The sequence below is a fragment of the Macrotis lagotis genome, chromosome X (genome assembly GCF_037893015.1).
Source record: "Macrotis lagotis isolate mMagLag1 chromosome X, bilby.v1.9.chrom.fasta, whole genome shotgun sequence".
NCBI lineage: Eukaryota > Metazoa > Chordata > Mammalia > Peramelemorphia > Peramelidae > Macrotis > Macrotis lagotis.
Window position 1 is genome coordinate 344,694,893 of NC_133666.1, and position 22,703 is coordinate 344,717,595.

The 22,703-nt window shown below is 32.9% G+C and overlaps 1 protein-coding gene across 3 annotated transcripts in view; it reads right to left on the reverse strand.

The window, feature by feature from the left end:
* SEMA5A (semaphorin 5A) overlaps positions 1 to 22,703 on the reverse strand; it is a 712,145-nt gene that overhangs the window by 416,301 nt on the left and 273,141 nt on the right. The gene's annotated exons all lie outside the window — the stretch shown is intronic.

The window sequence follows — 22,703 nt, forward strand, 5'->3', positions numbered from 1 at the left end:
GCCACTCTTTACATTGTTTTCATGGTATATACATTGATCCAAATTGAAAGTGATGAGAGAGAAATCATACCCTTAAGGAAGAAAACTAAAGTATAAGAGATATTAAGATCAGACAATAAGATACCAGTTTTTTCCCTAAATTAAAGGTAATAGTCCTTGGTCTTTTTTCAAACTCCACAGTTCTTTCTCTGGATACAGATAGTATTCTCCATTGCAGACAGCCCCAAATTGTCCCTGATTGTTTCATTGATGGAATGAGCAAGTCCAACAAGGTTGATCATTGCCCCCATGTTGCTGTTAGGGTGTACAGTGTTTGGTTCTGCTCCTCTCATACAATTGCTTATTATTCTAAGGAACAAAGTATTTATTCTCTAGTGTTTTTATTAGGAATGGGTGTTGTATTTTGCCAAAAGCTTTTTCAGCATCTATGAATATGATCATATGATTTCTGAGAGGTATGTTATTGATATAATTAATTATATTAACAATTTTCCTAATATTGAACCAACCCTGTATTCCTGGGATAAATCCTACTTGATCATAATGTATTATCCTAGTGATAACTTGTTGTAATCTTTTTGCTATGGTTTCATTTAAGATTTTTGCATCTATATTCATCAAAGAGCTAAGTATATAATTTTCTTACTCTGTTTTAACTGTTCCTGGTTTAGGTATCAGTACCATATTGGTGTCATAGAAGGAGTTAGGTGGAGTTCTGTCTTCACCTATTTTTCAAAAGAGCTTATACAGAACTGGAATCAATTGTTCCTTTAAATGCTTGATAGAATTCATTTGTAAATCCATCTGGCCCTGTATATTTTATCCTAGGGAGTTCAATAATGACTTGTTGAAGTTCTTTTTCTGAGATAGGTTTATTTAGGTATTTAATTTCCTCTTCATTTAATCTGAGCAATTTATATTTTTTAAATATTCATCAATTTTATTTAGATTTTCAAATTTATTGGCATATAGTTGGGCAAAATAATTCCAAATTTTTACTTTAATTTCCTCCTCATTGAGGTTGAGTTCACCTTTTTGATTTATGATACTAGTAATTTGGTTTTCTTCCTTTTTTAAATCAATTTGACCAGAGGATTATCAATTTTATTGGATTTTTATAAAACCAGCTCTTGGTTTTATTTATTAGTTCAATAGTTTTCTTGCTTTTGATTTTATTAATTCTTCCTTTAATTTTCAGAATTTCTAAATTGGTACTTAGTTGGGGTTTTTAATTTGTCCTTTCTCTAATTTTTTAATTGCATATTTAGTTCATTGATTTTTTTTCTTTCTCTAATTTGTTCATGCAAGCATTTAAAGATATAATGTATCCCCTGACAGCCACCTTGAGTGTATCCCATAGGTTGTGGTCTGGTTGTTTCATTACTGTCATTATGTAGGACGAAATCATTAATTCTTTCTATAATATGTTGCTTGATCCAATCATTTTTAAGATGAGGTTATTTATTTTCCAATTAGTTCTGGGGCTATATCTCCCTGGTCCAATATTGTATATGATTTTAATTTTATTATGCTCTGAGAAAGATGTATTCACTATTTCTGCCTTTCTGCAATTGATCATTAAATTTTTTATATACTAGTACATTGTCAATTTTTGTGTAAGTGCCATGTACTACAGAAAAAAAAAGTATATTCCTTTCTATCCTGCATTCAATTTCTTCCATAGGTCTATATATCTAGGTTTTCTAAAGCTCTATTTACCTCCTTAACTGCCTTCTTGTTTATTTTATGATTCGATTTATCTAAATCTGAGGGTGGGAGATTGAGGTCTACCATTAGTAGAATTTTGCTGTCTATGTCTTCCTGTAGCTCTTTCAACTTCTCTCAGAATCTGGATGCTGTCCCATTTGAGTGCATACATATTTAGTATTGAAATTACTTTATTGTCAGGGGGCGGCTAGGTGGCGTAGTGGATAAAGCACCGGCCTTGCAGTCAGGAATACCTGGGTTAAAATCTGGTCTCAGACACTTAATAATTACCTAGCTGTGTGGCCTTGGGTAAGCCATTTAACCCCATTTGCCTTGCAAAAAAAAATCTAAAAGAAACAAAACAAAATTACTTTATTGTCTATGGTACCTTTTAGGAGGATGTAGTTTCCTTCCTTATCACTTTTAATGCTATCTATTTTTGCATATGCTTTGTCTGAGATAAGGATTGCTATGCCTGCTTTATTCACATCAGTTGAAGCAAAATATATTTTGCTCCAACCTCTTACGTTTACTCTATATGTATCTCTCTGCTTCAAATGAGTTTCTTGTAAGCAGCATATTGTAGGATTCTGGTTTTTAAACCATTCTGCTATTCATTTACATTTTAAGGGAGTGATCATCCCATTCACCTTCAAAATTATAATTTTAAACTCTTTTTGGCACTCCATGGTATCTTCCTTCTGTTTGTATTTTTCTCTTCTTTTCCCTTTATCCATATTCCCTACTGTTTTGTTTCTGAATACTGCCACCTACAGTGTGTTTGCCCTCTTTTATAACCCCCCCCTCTTCTTTCTCTCCCCTTTCCCTTTCTGTTTATTGTTTCCCTTTCTTCCTTTCCTTCTGTTAGCACCCCCTTTTTCTCCCCCTCCCCCCCTTTTCCTTTTTTAATGCTTGAAAGGTAAAATAAGTTGCTTTAACTTAACTAAGTATGTCTAAGTTAACTTTAAGCCAAGTCTGATGAGCTAAATATTGAAGTATTTCTCACCTCCTCCCTTCTTCCCCTCCATTACAATAGGTCTTTTGTACCTCTTGATGTAATGAGATTTACCCCATTCAGTCTCCCTCTAACCTCCCTTCTCCTTATTGCTACCCTTTCTAAGTAGGTATTGTTTTTAAATCATTCTGAGTCACAGAAAAGTTATGAGTGTCCTTCACTTCTGGCTATATATATTCTCTCTAATTGAGTTACAATTCTCAAGGGTTATCAGACTATTTCTCCCAAATGGGGATATAGCCATTTTCATCTTATTGGATAGCAGTTATTTTTTTAAATCATTTCATATGTCTCTTGAGCCTCCTGTTTGATGTCCAAATTTTCTATTTAGCTCTGGTTTGTTCAACATGAAATCTTGGAAGTTTCCCATTACATTAAATGTCCATCTTTTTCCTTGAAAGAGAAGGCTCATTTTTGCCACATAGTGGATTCTTGGCTGCTTTCCAAGCTCCCTTGCTCTTTGAAATATCTCATTCCAGGTCCTTCTATGCCTTAATGTTGCTGTGGCAAGGTTCTGCATAATCCTGAGTGTGGCTTCTTGGTATTTAATTTTTTTTTTTATTTCTGGCTGCTTGTAGGATTTTCTTTTATCTTATAGTTGTAGAATTTGACCACAACATTACTTGGTGTTTTCATTTTAGGATCTCTTTCTGGAGGGGAGAGATGTATTCTTACAATAACTATTTTGCCTTCTAGTTCCATGATATCAGCACAGTTTTCTATCACTAACTCCTGTAACATTAAGTCTAGGTTGTTTTCCTCTTCAATGTTTCAGGAAGGCTGATAATTCTCAGGGTGATCCTTCTTGATCTGTTCTCCAGTGGTTTTGCTGATGAAGTATTTTACATTGTTTTCTATTTTTTCGATCTTTTGGTTTTGTTTAACACAATCTTGTTTCATGAAGTCATTAATTTCCACCAATTCCATTCTTTTTTTAGAGAAGAATATATTTTTTCATTTATCTTTTGCAATTCCTTTTCCAGATGGTCAATTCTATTTTTGAAGGACTTTTCTATTTGCCCAAATGTAGTTTTAAGAGAATCATTTTCATTTTTGCATTTGCCCAATTGAAGATCTGAGAAAGTTATTCTCATTTTGTATTTTCCAAGGATTTGTTTTCTTGTTGTGATATATTAATATTCTCTTGCAACATGTTAATTTTCTCTTGAGTTTCTTTTCCCAATTTTTCCAAATGATTTTTAAACTCCTTCCTGATTCCTCCAAGGAAGTCTTTCTGGGCTGGAGACCAATTCATATTCTCCTCAGCAGTCTAGATCTTTCTGGGTTGGAATCTATCTCTTCTAAGTATTTCTCCATGGGTACTCCTTTTCTCTGCCCTTTTTCCATCTTTCTAGTATCTTGTGTTGGTGGGGGAGCTGGTTCTCAGAGGTTTTACTTTTGAAGATCCTCCTTGTTCTCTTGTCTTGGTAATTCCAAAGGCTGGTCACTAGGGCATGCTGTTTGCTTTCTCTGGAGTGAGGTCCTCAGCTACAGGGTCTGAGTTGACCTTGAATACTGGGCTGGGTCCTAGGGGAAGGAGTTAATTTTTTTTCCTTTTGAGTGAACTCTGTTGCCCTGAGTGGGGGGATGGGGAGGTATATTGTTTGTTTTGGCCAAAAGGCTCTGCTGAAAGTATGGAGCTCAGCTCCCCAGTCCAGCTGGTTGTTCTCCAAGTGTGCTCTGAGACTCTGTGCTGGAACTAACCCTCCAGTAGCTCCTCTCCCTGTCCAAAGCCTCTGCAGCTACAGTTGGAACTCGTACTCAACACTCACCAAAATCTCTATGGCTTAGGCTGGTCCTCTCTCTTCCCCCAGCTGCTGTCCCCTTGCTGATGCTCTGCTCTCTTCTCCCAGTTCACCCACCATCCCCTGAGACAGACCTTCTTGGTAGGTGTTCTCCTCCTAGCTTCTCTTTCTGTGTTTTGTTGATTGAATTTCTATTAAGAGGTTTCTCTCATGTTATTTTTAAGGGGAAAAAGGAGCTCTTATCACAATGCCTGTCTTCTCTCTGCCATCTTGGCTAGATGCCCTAGTATGTCATTTCTTTTTTTTTATTCTTCCTAGGGGTCACTTTTTCTAGGGAGATGATCTCTTTCCTAAATTCAGAGTACACATGTTCATCTATCTCCATCACATTAAGTTTCCAGTCACACAGGACTCTGGCAATAAAGATTTTCTAAAGTCAATTTATTACTTTTAAAAAGTATGAAAGGTCTCAATAGGCAAAAGACAAGGTACTTGCCTTCAAACTGGTTAATAATCTTTTTAATAAAAGTTGAAGAAAAGAAAATTAAATATATATATATGTGTATATATATATACATGTATATATATACATATATGTGTGTGTGTGTGTGTGTGTGTGTATATATATATATATATATATATATATAGCAGTAGAGGATTAACATTGAATGTAAATTAATGAGTAAAGTTCTGAGGAGGAAAAGGTCCATGAACATGCTCTTTTGGAGATGAAGAACAGAGAATCAGAAAAAAGCTGTAATGGCATACATGTTCTAAAGAACTTATCATTGGTTGTGGACACAGGATTTAAAATTCTCTTTTACTCAAAATTCCAAAATGATATGATACTATAACTGTTTCAAGAAGTAGTATAATATCAAGTAATATTTTAATATTTTAAATAATTCATGATTTCATCAGTGTAAAACTTCACTAAATCCAATCCATATATTTAAAAACAATTTAAGGAGTTTCTCTAGAAAATTAAACAACTATTATTACCTCATGACTTTCTTTCAGGTCATCAGGATCTCACATCTTACCTAGGTTGACAACAACTAAATAATCCACCCCCAAGGCTATACTGAAAACTCTTCCAGCATGGTAAGACCTGCCTAAGTATTTATTCAACTGGCATCAACTTCAGAAACTCAGAATCAATGAGGCATCAAAAGAGAGTGAGGATTATTTTAAAGTAAAGAAGAATAATGTAGTTTATTTTTTTCTATTATACCTCAACCTAAAGTACTGTAACATAATCATTTCACAAGTAATCTGATTTTAAAATTTTCTCTTATGCTGTTCTTTCCTTTCTCAGAATTTTCTTTCTTTTCCCTTTATCCTAATTCTTCATACCAAAAATGACTAATCTGTAAACAAGTTTCACACAAAAGTGTATGTACAATATTCACTTGATTGCTCACCTCAGAGGGGAGGGGGCGGGAAAGGGAGGTTGGAAGGAAATTACGTAATTTTAAAATATGCATATGAATGAATGTTGAAAAACTTTCTTAACACGTAACTGGACAAATAAAAAATTTTTAAAAAGACCTGAATTTGAACCATGACTGATAATACCAGTCTGATTTTGGCTAAATCATTTAACCTCTTTCAGTATCAAATCCCTAAACTATAAATTGAGAATGATGAACTAGATGACTTCTTTAAAGTTTCTTCCAGCTCTAAAACTGAGTAACAATTATCAACCAAATCAATAAAATGCTTAAGGTTAAGATAAAATTCAAGCCCATATAGAAGGTAAATTGATCCTCTGAATTATTCTTCCAAAAAATGCTAACTACAGATAGTAATAGAATTATATTTTCACATTTAATTTTCTAGTCAATTTTCTAATAACATAAAGAACAAAAGGAAACCTTGAAATTTAAACTATCAAGTTATGTTCTAGGACTGTGCTATACTTCAGTGTTTTGAAGAGCAAGATCTATGGAAATACATATTTGTTATAGGATGATATTAGCAATCAAATTCACATCATAAAGCTTACATTTTCCTCCAATTTTCAAATTTTATTATCATAATGTTTGACTAATGCATTCTCAAAGTCATCAATTCTGGCACTTCTTAAATGAAATTCATTAGCATAGATAAATATGTCCCCTCCAAGGGATTTAGCAGTGTTCAGTCATACTGTTTACTGATTTATTGCAAAAAAAACCCCTAGGCAGTAGAATGAAACAACCACTTTATGAGTATTCTTTCACTATCAATATTTATTGAGCAGTAATAGTGTGTTCAACTGTGCAGAGAGTTTCCACTGAAATTGGAAAAGCATGGAGGGTCAAGAGATTGTGTTAGGATCCATAAAATTTGAGAATTCAAAGGTAACTTAAAACTTAGTCTATACTTGTTGGGGAGGGGAGGGAAGGTCACATATTGAGGAAGACATACCAAAGCATCACTCGAGTTTTGTCAATTATCAAACAATAACAATTTAGATAAACTGGCAATAACTTTTTGTTCTATTGCTTAGCACAGGGACTCCACAAAGTAGGCTCTTAAGACACTTGCTGAATTTACTTGACTTTTATGTGTCATGGTTCCTATGAAAGTCTGGTGAAGTCCATGGAACTCTCTTCAGAATAATGTTTTTTTCAAATATATAAAATATAATACACTTTTCCAAGGAAACTAAATACAATGAAATTAAAATGCATTTTCCCCTTCCAAGTTCAAAGCACCCCTTAATAGAGGACCTCAGATTAAAAAGTCCTGATTTAGATGAATGTATAGCCACCAATTCTCAGAAAAAAAAATATGTTGATCTATTTGCTATTTTCTTACACTAATTCTTAACATCGTTGCTTAGATTTTATTTAGATCAATCCTCTCTCAAAAACAGAGGTTTATGTACTACCTAAAAAACAACATATATAGTGAACAAATCAACAAGTGATTCACTACTTACTGTGCCAAGGTATTATGCTAAATGTTTATAGATAAAAATAAAACTCAGTCCTTGTCCTGATGGGAGCAGCTCCCATTCTAATTAGAGAGTGAATCAGAGTGAAAGAAACAATAATCTGCACAGTTCAGGAAGGGATCAAAAGAGGTTTGCATTTGCAAGCATTTTTCGTTCTGAGTCATCAGTTCTTTCTTACATGTTAAATTGATTCTCACCTACAACACATTTGTATAGCACTTATAGGAGTCCAAAATATTATCTTACAGCAGCTCTGTGAGGTAAATGGTAGAAGCATTATCATTTCCATTTTGTAAATTTTGAAACTGAGATTCTAAAAAGTTAAGCAACTTTGTCCATGGTGAAACAAGTAGTAAATGTCTGAAATAGAATAACATGGATACTCCAATCGTTATACTGGAAGTTACAAAATATAGATGGAATTAGATAAAAGACAGTGTGATTAGATTAGTGTCTTTGCAGAAGAATTATGGAAGGTCTTGGACCAAACTATCCATGAGGTGTGGATAAATAGCAACTTGGATTGAAGTTGGAAGTATTCATGTCAATAAGACTGGAGATACTTCAAAGTGTCAGTCCATGGATGCAGTCAAGAAGGTTCAGGTTTTGGAATTGGCTTCAATCCATTCCCTATTTTCCCCCCTTCCTTTCTCTGACAGATATTTGTTGTCATTAATAAGGTATATGGAGAATGCATTAAATAAAGCATCTTAAGCAAAATCTCTGCCATAGTCAGAGGGAAAAGAAAATGACAGAACAAAATAAAGAACTATCCCCAAAGAGTTGAGTAACAACGAACTGTATTTGTAATGAACCTCCCTCTTCAAGATTCAGTGATTTATATTCTCATCTTTTAGATTCAGGCTTTTTAGAGTTCTCAGTCTTGGATTTCATCCACTAGTCAACAGTGCTCCTATTTAAATGTGCTTATGAAATGAGTCCTGAATTCAGAGTATACTGATGCCACGCTTGGCAAAATGACTCCTGAATAATGGCAACATTCACCTTATGAATAGTATATACTCACATATAATTTTTTTGAAGAATTCCCCTAATGATCCCTTTACTATAGATTGGAGACAGGGAGTAGAAAGTGCCAGGTATGTGATGTTATTAGTATAGAGACCTTCTATTAATATAGAATGGCCATGGTTTTGCAAATCAAAATCCTGGAGAATTACCTTGGGTATAGAGGTGAAATGACAGCCCAGTTTCACCTAACCAATTTGTGTTAGGTGAGACTTCAGTGCTGGTCTTTCTGAGTCTGAGCTTCAATATGCTTCCTCTATAACTACAGATACCAAGCTTAAAAATCAATTCATAAATAATAAAGTATTAATAAAAAATCAATCAAGTGATAACATAACAATGAATAGATTCAGGTTTCATCAACAGCCTGCCAACACATAAACACACACACACACACACACACACACACACACACACACACAGAATCCTTTCTCTTTCTCTCTCTCCCTCCCTCTCTCTCTCTTAACATTACTTTTAGAATTCAAAACCCCAGATTGAATCCTAACTCTGCAAAACATATAATTTTACCACAAAGCCTGGAACTTTGACTTTCTGTGTCTACTGCTTCATCTATGAAACAAAATGCCTAGATTAAGATAATCTTTAATATTTATTTCAGTCAAATTTTACGAACTGAAATAGTATTATTTATTGACTAACCTGTCACTAAATCAAAGTCTCAGATTCACTTTTTCCCCCTAAAGTTCTTCATGAAGCAGTAGATATGTGGAAACATTTAAATATTCAATTTATGTTGTTACTTCATGGAGAAGAAAAATAATTTTTTCTTAGAAAATGAAATTTTAGTAAATAGATTATTAACCTTATCAATGAATTGACTTCCTTTAAGGAAGCTAGATCATATGATAGAGTGAAAAGACTGAATCAGGAAGACCTGAATTCAAATCCTTCCTCAGACTCTGGGCATCTGTAACATGGGAATAATAAGAACTCAAGAGTTGTTGTGCAAATCAAATCTTAACGAGCAATTAAAATGATAACCAAAGGTTTGATGATGGGAATGATAAAGAGGAAGAAAAGCAAATTATGGTAGAAAAAACATGTTTGGCTATTTATTATTCAGTCTCACACATACAGTAAGTGAAAAAGAAGGCAGACAGCATTTCATCCATTTAAAAAGTTAAGAAGACTTAAATCAATAGTGGTTTCTATTACCACAATAAGGAAGCTGTGAATGTCAGATTCAGGAAAACCAAAGGCCTAGAACAAAGGGTTGATTCCCTTTTTCCTTTCCTTTTTCTTTTTTCTTTTTTTATGAATTCCATTCATTTTCATTAATAGTACCTTAGGACATAGGTTGCCTTGATGACACATTTCTATCCTTGTATTTCTCACACTTTCCAAGAACACTGATTTTTCCATAAGATAGCAAAAGAAAGTTATTCATCACCAAATTCATGAAATCACAGGGCTGGAAGAGATCTTCAAAATTATCTAGTTCAATCCACTTATTTTAAAATGAGTTAGCAAAATTCATGGAAGTGAATTTTTTAATCTCTCATAGAAAGTCCATTACAGATCCAGGACTAGAACAAAGACCCTTGGTCTTCCAAACATTTTCATAAAACAAAGTCCCAAGTCCAAACTTGCTCCTTGAAATTTATACTAGTTTATGGCTATTTCAGTTTGTGTTGCTATAGCCTAGAAATAGTATATGTGTGTATCTAGCTAGCTAGATAGCCAGCTAGCTAGCTATCCATCTATGTATACACACACACACACACATACAATCTTGAGAAAAGAAATATTCCAGCAGGACTTTTTAACTCCTGGCTTTGAGAGAAAAAGAATTAGTAGAGAAAGGTAAAGGAGTATAGAGAGAGGTGAAAGGAAATAATGAAACACATTAACTATATTTATCTCTGATGGTTAAGAAAAACATCCAAAATTAATGTAACTAGTGGAAAAGGTAATTTTTAAAAGCTGATTTCTAAGCTTCAAGGGTTAGAAAAATAAAAAAAAATACAATGAAAATTTTGATTAATCAAACAATAAAGTGTGAAGAACTACAATACAATCTTGTCACTAGTTATTGTTGTTGTCATTTTTCCCCTAGGAATACCTTGGGTACTTTTGCCCAAAATTCTCATATATGTCCTGATTGTTCTCACTCCTTATTATAAAGTTTCTACCCATATAGATCTAGAAAAGTACATAATTTGCACATATTTTTCAAATAAGTTCCTAAAAAGTAACTTGCTTTTTTTTCCACTAGTCTGTCATGGGCTTTTTAATTTACTATCAATATAAGCACAAGTCTATTGGTAAAAGTTAACTGTATTTATTATTCATGGATTTAGGAGATGGTGATCCCATTGGGAGAGCAATTTATATCCCAAATACTTATTTTATACAAAGGAAGATAGATGGAAAAGGGGACAATAGATTTAGTATATCCCAGTTAATTCAAATTCAGGAAAAGAGGCAGATGTTGGGGGGGAAGGGAGTGATTAAACAGCATTGAGATTGGCAAATATATCAGTTTCAATTCAATGAACACACATTCTCACTGACAATGACAACCAATAAATTCCTGTCTTGAATTTTTATTTTAAGTTCTGTTCATATTATCTGAAAAAATGATTACTGTACATTGACAATAAAGTAAATGTTAAGAGCTCAATATTTTTAGACTGATCTAATAGTAACTGAAACACTAGCTATATTATCTTTTAAAACCAAACTGTAACATGAAAATAGTATAAGAAATTCATATCAACACAAAAGGTAAGTGTCCAAAACTGGACATTTGCTGCAATATTAACATTTATTGCTTTCATCTAAAAAGCAAAATGTTCCATTGAACAATGGCCTTTTCCTACCACTGGGGTGTGTGTACTTGTTCACAATTACTATAGATTGAATTACCTTGAAAATCAATAGTTTTTGACACATTTATTGTATAATTTTAGGGTGATAAATGGCTCATCAGTCATAGTCACCATCTATTATTATAAAATTTCAATACTTTGCAGTCTGTTGGACAAACAATAGGAAAGTTTGATCACATTTCTTCCGTTTGCATTTTTCAATTGTTATTCATTTACACCTGGCCTCTAGGTAATTGTGCAATGTCAGCTTGCAGAATTCATAATCCACTACCCTTCACCAAAGCAGAAATTCATCACACGTAAGGAAAGAGTATAACTATGACAGCAAGTGGTACTGATAAACTGGCAGCACTCAGCTGGTATCTTGGCTTCTCTGTCACATCAGCACTTTATGGGGGAAGAAAACTAAGAGAAAATGAAAGCAGGCAAAGGATTCATGCTTTGTCATTTATCCAGTAGATCTGTTATCAATGTATGCCAGAAGAAAAATATAAGTACAAGTGCAATTCTAAACAAATGGAACTGTACATCTCTATTAGTCCAATAGTCTGATTGTCAGGCCACGTTTTTCATTGATCTACAGAAATTGTCTTGTTTCCAGAAAAAATGAAAGATTAAAGAATACTAAACCATGATTCAAGTTTTCTTAGGTGGGTGTAAGGGTAGCATTCACTTCTAAAGGCCCAAATTGAAGCTTATACATATGGAAACAATTGAATATGTATTACATTTACAAATCAGTTGTGTAACAAAAGGAAATATAATAATAATAATGATAACTACCTTGGGGTTACTATCACCTCTTTGCCCACTTCAAAGGGATCAAACAATATTTCATCATTACAAGGTCTAAAAATAATTATTGTCAACATAAACAAAATCAAGTATATGAATGTTATATGCAAGCATTAAATAGAGACAGATTGTGTAGTGGAGAGCTTGGAATAAGAAAGATCTGGGTTCAAGGGCTACCACCGTTACAATCTAAATGTGACCCTGGTCTTTTTATTATCAACAACCCTGAGCAACTTGCTCAGGGTTTTTTGTATTTACAAAAATACAGAGTTGGAAGCAGGTATTGATTGGTCTCCATAGGAAGAATTTCTAAATCCTAGGTCCAATTTTTTAAAAATGATTTTCATTAAGTTAAAGTAAAATGCTGAATGTATTAGTGGGGTGAACAGAAATAAGAACTCTCAGATCTCATCACAATCAGTACATGCTTAAATTTCTGATTAAACTTATTTATTTGAAAATTTCCCTCACAAAAAGTTGAAAATTCAGAAAATATTTGAATGAAAGAACATTTTAAAATGTGTAAAATGATGACAATAACTTGTTTCCTTTCCTTTTGTCCCATGAATTGAATGAAGATCTACAGGACTGAGAAATGATGATCTTGTTTTGAGAAACCATGAAAAGAATAGAATTGTAGTGGTAAATTGACTCCTTTTCTAGTAAAACTAGAAGCCTCTTTTTCCAAGAAGTGATAATAGAAATGCTTCAAGATATCCTTCTCCTCTTTCCAAGTTATCAAATAAAGTGATTTTTAATATTGAAGCAAAACAAAGAGAATAAAAGATCTGGATAGGCAGGGATAGATTGAAGAAGCATAGATAATTTTGATCATTGCCATTAGGAGGAATATCCCTGTTACATCATAAATTCTTTAAAGTTAGGAAGCTGGATAATAAAAGAATGGGAGAAAAAAGAAGAGAAAGAGGACCACTATGTGAACTATGAAGTAGTTATTAAGTTCATCCTGTCGATCAAAGGTTCAATCTTCTTTTCAACATCATGGTCCCCTTTAGGAATCTGGTGAAACTTCTCAGAAAAATTATTTAAAATTCATAAAAATAAAATATACGGCATTTCAAAGGAAACCAATTCTACTGCATTACAGTAATTAAAAGTTGTTTGTTTGAAGTACTAAGATCATTATTTAAAAATCCTTGTGGTAGAAGAAGCTAGACCCTGAAATATAAGAAAATAATTGGGTTCATATGAATGATAAAGTAGACACAATGATACAATTTAGATAATTAACTAAGGAAGGGTTAAAAGGATAAAGAGACAAATAATATTAATAAGTGCTGAGAAAATTTTCTGTTGAATCAATTATGCCAAAAACGTATAATTCTTTCCCCTAAATCTACCCATCTTCTTCTCTCATCTCTATAGAGACCATCATTGTCTAGTCACCTAAATTTGCAAACTTGGTGTTAGCCTATTACATCATTCCCTTTTCCTCATCTCTCCTATCCAAATGGTTGGCAATTCTCCTCCAAATCCATGCACAAAATTCTTTCTTCCCACTTCTCTGACCACCCTCCCCCATTCAAGACCTTTTTACCACTTCAAAAGCATGGAATTTCAGACGACACAAGAAGGTTCATCTCTGTTAGTTATTAATGAAGTCCTCCATGTTTCTAGGGTTTTGCTTTGATTCTATATCTGTTTTTGAATAGTTGCTGCATTAGAAAGCAAACAGGCTATTTCAGCCTCGTTATTTCATCCTCAAAGAGGGTCAATACACAGACTAATTGTCCATTACTTTTCTTCACACTCTATGTTACAGGCTTAATAAACATATACATAAATGATTATGATTAGAGATATGATTGTCTTATTTTATCTGGAGCACTAAGTTAATTCCCATTAAATTTTAGGAAAACTTTTGATAAAATTAAGAACATCCAAAACACCCAGAGAAAGGCAACTAAGATGATGAAAGTCTTTAAGATCATTTATCCAGGGATAGGGTGAAACATTTAGGGATGTGTCCCAGAGAGAAAAAAAAAAAGAAGGGTAAAGAAATGATTTATTTTCTTCAAGTTTTTCAATAGTAAACATATGGAATAGGGTATCAACTTTTCCTACAAAGCCCTAGCTCAAAACATGGAAATTGGAGAGGTAAGCCTCACATTAATAGAAGGGACAAAATCTTCCCTGGAGCTCTGAATGATGATTCTTGGCAATGATAAACTGAGAGATATTTTGGTCAGGTATGGATTAGTGGGTTGACTAGATGGCTCCTGGGTTACCTTTCAACTCTGATTGCATGATTCTTTGTGGATACACATGTGAGGATAGATAGATAGATAGATAGATAGATAGATAGATAGATAGATAGATGATAGATCTTTCAACTCTGATTTCATGATTCTTTGTGGATACACATATGAGGATAGATAGATAGATAGATAGGCAGACAGACAGACACTAAAGTTCTGAAATTTTGTCCTTTCTGAAAAGTACAATTACTTGTTCTTCCCTAGTAAAGCCTTGGAGAAACACATTATTATTTTTGAGTACAGAATCACCACCCACACTCTCATTTGCCAAATAGTATTTTAGACATTCTAACTTCAATGTTTCCCTGATGGAAGACCAACAATTTTGTCCTTTTTAACACTGCTTTCCCCTTATAGATATGTCAAATACTAATTATTCAAGTTCCTAATACCAACTAACAAAGCTGTGTCCATATCATCATTGTATATTTAATGATATTTATGTTCTAGCTAGAGATATTGATGATTTATATATATATATATATATATATATATATATATATATATCTTAATTCATTAAGAAAGATACTTGTCTTGTTTCATGAAGATACTTGTTCCATTTCTGAAAGGATCCTCTTTGACAGCAGAATGCTGCTTACTCCTTAACCTTCCTACATATCCCCTAAGTTGTACTAACAACCACATCACAGACTGCTCCATCCTATTCACATGCATATAAACCACCACATTACCTCCACCATAAATTGCTGCTACTGTTACTGTCATTAAATGCTAATATTAAGATGTAGGGAAGTTAATTATGAAAAGAACCAAAACACTGCAATGCTAGTAGAATTTTAAAGTTTGTTAGATCTAACAACTCATACAATAAGAATTAGTACTTATATAGAGACATTCCCACCCTGACTCCTTTGTAGATGAGGAAGGGCTGCAGTTTTTAGATCAACTGATTAGTTTTACTGATTATTTTTCTTTGTCCTCTTTTCTCTTTTTTCTTTTAAGTTATTTTATAAGGAATGGTTCTCTGGGAAAATGAGGGGGAGAGGACTCAGGAAAAAATCTAGTTGGGTTAAAAGCAAAGGATAATAGGAATCTATTTTTTAAAAAATTAAAACTTTTCATCTCCTCCACAAATCATGATTAATATCCACTGTGCCTACTTTAAAACTTCCTACTGCCCCTTCCATTTATTTTTATTACTCCAAAATCTGGCTCACAATTCTCTCTTCCTAAACTTTCATCTATTTTCAACTCAGCTCTCTCCCTTCTCCAGACTCATCTCATCACTGGCTTCCCCTTCACTTGTCATTTCCATTTTTTCTCTGGGATATCATATGCTTTAGGTTTTCCTCTCTTATATCCTTACCTTAATCTAGTCTCTAATAAAAGGATTTACAATGAAAAAGTCCCAGGAAGTCTGAAAGGCTTCTTCAACGGGGGTAGAGGAGGATATATAATGGCTCCCTATTCTGTAAGATGAAAGTTCAAGAGTTTCCATAATCTGCAGTATCTTGCCTGTCCAACCTCTGGGTTCTTTGCACTTCAGGATTACTTTCATTCTACAAGAACACCTTCATTCTACAAGAACACCTTAACTTTTTTAGTCTGCATACCTTCTTTCTCACTGGTCGCCATTCTTGAACAGTTTTCTTCCTCTTGGTGATCATTTAGATTCTTAACCATCCTAGCCCAATTCAAATGTCACATTCTCAAAAAATCCTAACATTTCCCCTCTTAATGACACTGACCTTCAGATTCCCAACCCAAATAAACGTCTCACAGAACTCTTTATTCTGTACTTCTCATGTGCTGTTAGCTGCCATTTATGTCATCAGCACTAGGTGGACAGAGTGATGTGCCTGGAGTCAGGAAGACTCAGTTTCTTCATCTGTAAAATGATCTAGAGTGAAAAAAATGGCAAACCATTCCAGTGTCTTTGACAAGAAAATGCCAAAAGGGATGACTGAAAAAAAACTAAATAATAACAAAGAGATAGGGATCAAGCCATATTAAGTCAAAACTTAAGTCAACTGAATCTTAAAATAAAGGAAGGAGGAGGGGTGGAGAATAACATTTCAGACAAGAGATAAAATGTAACACCAGGGAGATGGAGAGACAGACTACAGTGTTCACGGAACAAGAAAGTAGGTTAATGGTGCTAAATCATAGAATGTGTAGAGAGGAATAAAAAGGGGGAAAAGAATGGAAATGTAGGAATGACCAAAGTAATAAAAATGTTTAAATGCCAAATAATTGTATTCACAGCCAAATTTTGTATTTGTTCAAAAGTCTAAAAAACTATACACAGTGTTCTCTAAATAGTAAGTGCAAAATATTTTTTTTAATTAGCGCCTTTATATCCCTGATATTTTCTGAGTCAGAAATTGCATTCCAATTTCTCATTGCACTTTGATACTTTCATTTATTTGACAATATTTGCAGAGCAGTTCAAAGCATTGTGGTAATCACAATAAGGAAAACAAGGATGAATGAAATAGGGAACTGAACTTTATATTCTTCTCAAGACTTTCCTATTTCACCTTTGCATTCTAATTTATATTGAAACTTTTTACATACAGCTTAAAATATCTTCTAGACTATAGTTGTCTGAAAGTGGGGAGTCATATATTTGTATAAATCCAGTTATCTGGAACAAAATCTTAAGAATAATCTATGTCCACAGTATTTGTGCACACACACACACACACACACATACATACACACGTATACACACACACAGACACACACACACATATATAAAATTAATCAATTTTAAACTGCGGCAGAAGATGCAAACAGAACTCAAAAGACACAGATCTAAAGACCCTAACAATTAATAACTGATTGACCTTGGGTAGCTCATTCATTTATCCTCTCTGAGTCATAACATTTTCACTTAAAAATAAAGTAATTTCATCAGGTTTAAAATTCTAAAACTCTAATAGCAGCTGACAATAAAGATAAATAAATAAGATATGTAAATTTAATCACTAAAAACCTTGGTGTGGAGGAAAAGAAAACAAGTTTCTTTTTGAGAAGCATAAATACAACATATAATTTGAAAAAAAATATACATAATTGTGAATGGCTCATTTGAAATTGCAATCTAAATAATTAATTAATATATCATTCTTTAAATTATACAGCAGAGTACCAACAGAGTATACTTATACACTTATGACCCATGGGGGGGGGGTTATTGCTAATATAAAGTGACTCAATTTATTTTAAAATTTTCATTTCATATTAATAAAAGAAAGCAATTTAAATTCATAGATTCCAGTAGTTTCTTTGTAAACGGCCACTAAGTATTTATAAGTGTATTCTGCTAGTACCCTGAAAGAGACATTTAAATAACATGTTTCAGCAGGCCCATCAAAAGTGTTGTACAATGAATTATGCAATTAATTAACATTTTATCACCATAAACAAGAAATTATGGTTATCTGTAAAGACACAGAAAATAAGGTAGTAAGCCAAGCAAGAATTTACTCCTTTTCACATTCTTGGAGGTAGACAAAATGGAAGTACAAATTTAAAAAAAAACCCAACCTTCCTGCACCAATCCCAAACAAATAATAAAAGAAATTTAACAGTTTCTGTTTGGAAATTGTAGAGACACAGGTGGCAAATTGGAACATTCATTTTACTTTTTGTGCTTGTTCTAGCTGTTGTGAGTGAGAAACAGGCTGTGAATTCTCTTTCCCTCAGTAAATAGCAACATAAAGATAGATCTTGAGCAATTTCCCAAAATAACATTACAAGAGATATCCAGCCTGGATTAGCTCCAGTCCTTTTGTGTTCTTGGGAAAAGGGGGAGTACCCTTCAAGATTTCGACTACTGGCACTTTACTGTATGCTTCCAGATGTACAAATGTTGCTTTCTGCCAGCTGCACTTTTTTTTTCTCAAAAAATATAAAAGCCTGATTCTTGTAAAGTAACCACAGTGATCAAAGCAGGCAGGGGTGGAGGGGGGGAAGAACTGAGTGAAATGTGGGGTCCATTATTATGGTGGAATCAAGTAGATATCCAAAGTGCAGAATTTAAAATCTCTTCAGTTGCTCTATATGTCAATATGATTTTTACCTTCAATGTATAAGAATAAAATATAGAATAAAATAAAGGAGTAACATAGTGAGATATAAAACTGTCTCTTCATGGAAGGACAATAAAAATCCAACTTAGAAAATTACTAGATATTATTAGAATATTTAAAAGATTTACTCATATTTTTTTAAAAAATAAAAAATTTTTAATGTTAGAAAGAAGAAATAATATGGATTATTTTAAACTAAATATTTGGTTTTTTATTATTCGGAATTTAATGATATAAGATGAGCATTTTGGATAATTGATTTCTTATAAGTGATTTAGATTTATTTTCACTTGCTTTGAAATAAGAATTTGTTTGATTTTGTTTTGGGGATTCACTTAAAAATTCAAGGATGGATGGACAGTGGGAAGACTCTCCAGGAGGGAATGTCTTCCCTTCTATTTCTTTTTCCTTTTCCCTATCCCCTACCAGGGACTTCAGAATCAAACCCAAGTGTTTATGGTCTTTTAATGAGAAAAGAAACACTATATTTCTTCCAAAGACATAAAATACCAATAGATCTTATCATCTACCCTGCTTCTATAATCTGAATATCCCTCACACTACTGCTAAATCTTTTCATGAATCTGAGAAGTCAAAGACCTTCACATTCACCCTGCATTATTCCAAAGGACTCATTTTCTATCTTGCAGTTGAAATTTCTTTTATATATTGTCTCTTCCAATTAGAATGGGAACTCCTTGAAAGCAGGAAATGTCTTCCTTTCTCTATAAATATATTCATAGCACTTTGAACATACTAAATAGCTAGTATATTTAATTTAATTTATTCATGATATCACACAGCTTTTTAAAAAGATATTTGCATATCACACTAATGATATAGGATAAGTGGCATGTCATGATTGGGGGAAAGTGTTTAAAAATAATGGTTCTGGTCAATGTAATTATAGTGTCACTTTTTTGCTATTTTTTACTATTTCTTTTTTAAAATGATTATCTCAGTTCTCTCTTCTTTGATGTCAATTATTTGTTCTGCTTCAGTTTCATGGGAGAAATAAGAAGTGTGCAGGTGTAAGTTTCTCTCTGGTTAATTCAAAACCAGTTTAAATTGGGTAGGTTTCTCTTGATTTATTCTTTGACTCTTAATTTTCCTGGCAAAATTAGATCACTATTTGTGACATCAGATCTTTATTCTTCCCATACTAATTAGCTATGTACCTAGGATCAGTCATTTTTACTGCTGCAGAACACAGTTTCATCATCTGCAATTATGAGAGAGTTGGACCAAACCAGGAGTCTTAAATTAAAATAATAATTATGCTCTATCAATATCCAAATCTTTTGTCTAAAGATAAGAATCTGTTCTTATAATTATATTTCATCTTTAAACAAAGGATTGAATTACATGACTTGAAGAATTTTACTTTTGGGATCTTTAGAGTGGATTAGCTCTAAAAGTCTTCTTCAGCTCAAAAAAATCTTTGACTCTGAGTGTTTTAAAATAAAAGGAATTCTATTAAGTGGAAATAAGATTTACTATGGAAAAGTGATTCATAAATAGAATAGAAATTAATATATATGTCTGAAATAGATTTTAGTTTGAGACACACAGAATATCTGAAACTCATAAAGATTCAAACTCTGAGGCTAATTCTAGTGTAAAGAATAGTTCCTAAAGTCAAAACCAGTTTTTTCCCTTTTTAAATTTTTTAAATTTATTTTTTCCAGCTCTATGCAAAAATAGTTTACAGCACTCATCTTTTCCATTTTTGAGTTCCACATTTTTCTTGTTCTCCCCTTTCCCTTGTCTTACCTTTGACAACAAGTAATCTGATAAAGGTTATACATGAATAACTATTTTTTTATGAATCATGCTGGGAAAGAAGAATCAGAACAAAAGGGAAAAATGAAAGGGGAAACAAAAACATAAATCAAATTTTAAAAATTGAACATAGTATGCTTTAGTCTACATTCAGACCAGTTCTTTCTCTGGATGTGGATACTATTGTCCATTACAAGTTCTTTATAACTGTACCACTAAGATCTATCAGAGTTGTTTATCACACAAGGTGCTGCTGTTAATATGTACAAAGTTCACCTGGTACTGCTTACTTCACTTGGTACTAAGTCTCACCATGTTCATGATTTCCTACAGAATAATAGCATTACATCATATTCATATACCAAAATTTATGCAGCCATTCCCTAATTTATAAGAATTCACTCAATTTCTTTATCTTTGCTGCTAAATAAAGAGCTACTATAAATATTTTTGTACATGTGTTTTTCCCCTTTTTATGATCTCTTTGGGATACAGACCTAGTAGTAGTAACTATTGCCAGGTCAAAGGGTATAGTTTTATTGCCCTTTGGGCATAGATCCACATTGCTCTCCGGAATATTAAGCTTGTTCTTTTCCTCTCAGTATGAAAATCAAATTATCCAACCTTTCCAAAATTTCCTTTATTAGTAAAACTGATATTTTTATCACCTCATCTACAGAGGGAAGACAAACTTTTTTTTGTTTTCTTGTTTAGAATATATTTTATTTCATTAAGTGTTTTTCAATTACACATAAACAAAATTTTTTTTAGGTTTTTCTTGCAAGGCAATGGAGTTAAGTGGCTTGTCCAAGGCCACATGGCTAGGTAATTCTTAAGTGTCTGAGGCTGGATTCGAATTCAGGTACTCCTGACTCCAGGGCCAGGGCTCTATCCACTGTACCACCTAGCTGACCCCAACAATTTTTAATGTCCATTTTAAAAAAAATTTTGAGTTTCAAATTCCCTCTCACATTATTTCCGTCCACTCCATGAAAAGATATGCAATCTTATATAGATTATACATATGAAGAAATGAAAAATTCAGTAGTTACTGATTTACCACATTGCACAAGAAAATATAGACTAAAAAAAAGAATATAAGAAAGCAAAAAAGTATAATCGATCTGTATTCAGACTTAATCAGTCCTTTCTCTGGAGGTGGATATCATTTTTTACCATATCTTTAAGAATTGTTTTATTATTCACAATTATTCATACAACAGGACTGTTATTGTGTACAATGTTCTCCTGGTACTGCTCACTTCTCTTGACATCAGTTTTTGTGACTTCCCTAGCTCTTCTTAAAGTATCCTGCCCATCATTTGTTATAGGATAATAGTATTCTATCACAATCACAAACCACAGTTTGTTTACTCATTCCCCAGACAACTTCCTAAGAGACAAACTGCTACACACTTGAAGATGTTGATTGGTAGGTAGTTTCATCATGGAAAATTCCCTTTTGCAATGAAAAGGATGGGGGGGGGATTAAGGTTTAGAGGTATTATAATCTACAATTATGTAGACTATAGTGGATAACTTTCCAGTTTAAAAATATATAACTAGAAGACATAAACAGAAATATTTAAATATACCCCATATGATTGGAAAATAATTCTTTAGATGAAATAGGGTCCAGTTACCTTAAATATGAGCACTAGCTGATTTAAAATTAATATTAAAATCATCTGTTCAATAATGTTTTCACATTTTTAGCCATCGCTTAAAAAATTCTTATCAGTTAGTTCAAAGGTATAGTTGGAGACCAAATTACAAGGATGATGGGATTAATTTTAACACAGCCCTGAGTATATTAGCATAGTTGATTTTGTTGTTGTTTTTTAACTTTTTTCTGGAATTAAGAGGAAAAAAATAACAGACTTTGAAATATTATTAGAGTTTTAATGGATCAAAGAGTTTATCTCATTTAGTCCCATGTGCTTATAAAAAGAAAGAAAAAGAAAAGAAAGGAAAAGAAACATAAAGAAAAAGTCACCAGGTAATTGCTTGTATACATTGTCCAAGATATGGTGATTTGTAGTTGGGATGAATTCTAAAATCCATGTGAATGAATGATAGTGTTTGTGCAAATCTTCAACTTAATAGAGTCATATTTTTTCAAGGACAAATGGGGAAGTAAACTTCTTTCTAAAATTCTCAAAGCCTTAATACCACATTTGAAAGCTCTATTAAAATCAAGTAGCATTTAAAAGGAAGCTGGAAGTCTACCCTGGACTGTGTGCAAACTTCCTTTCATCTCTACCATATTTTTACAAATGTGGAATACTCCTTTAATTATCATTATGAAGGGAAAGCAACTATGTCTTTTTTTAAGTATATAGAAGCTTTGACAAGATATTTTCTACCAAGAAAAATATTCTAAAAGAAAACAGAAAGCCCCAACTTTCTAGCAAATTGTTGGATACCATTTACCTTTAACATCCATTAATGACAAGAATAAATCAGAGTTGTACAAGTGAAGCTGTGACAGATCTGC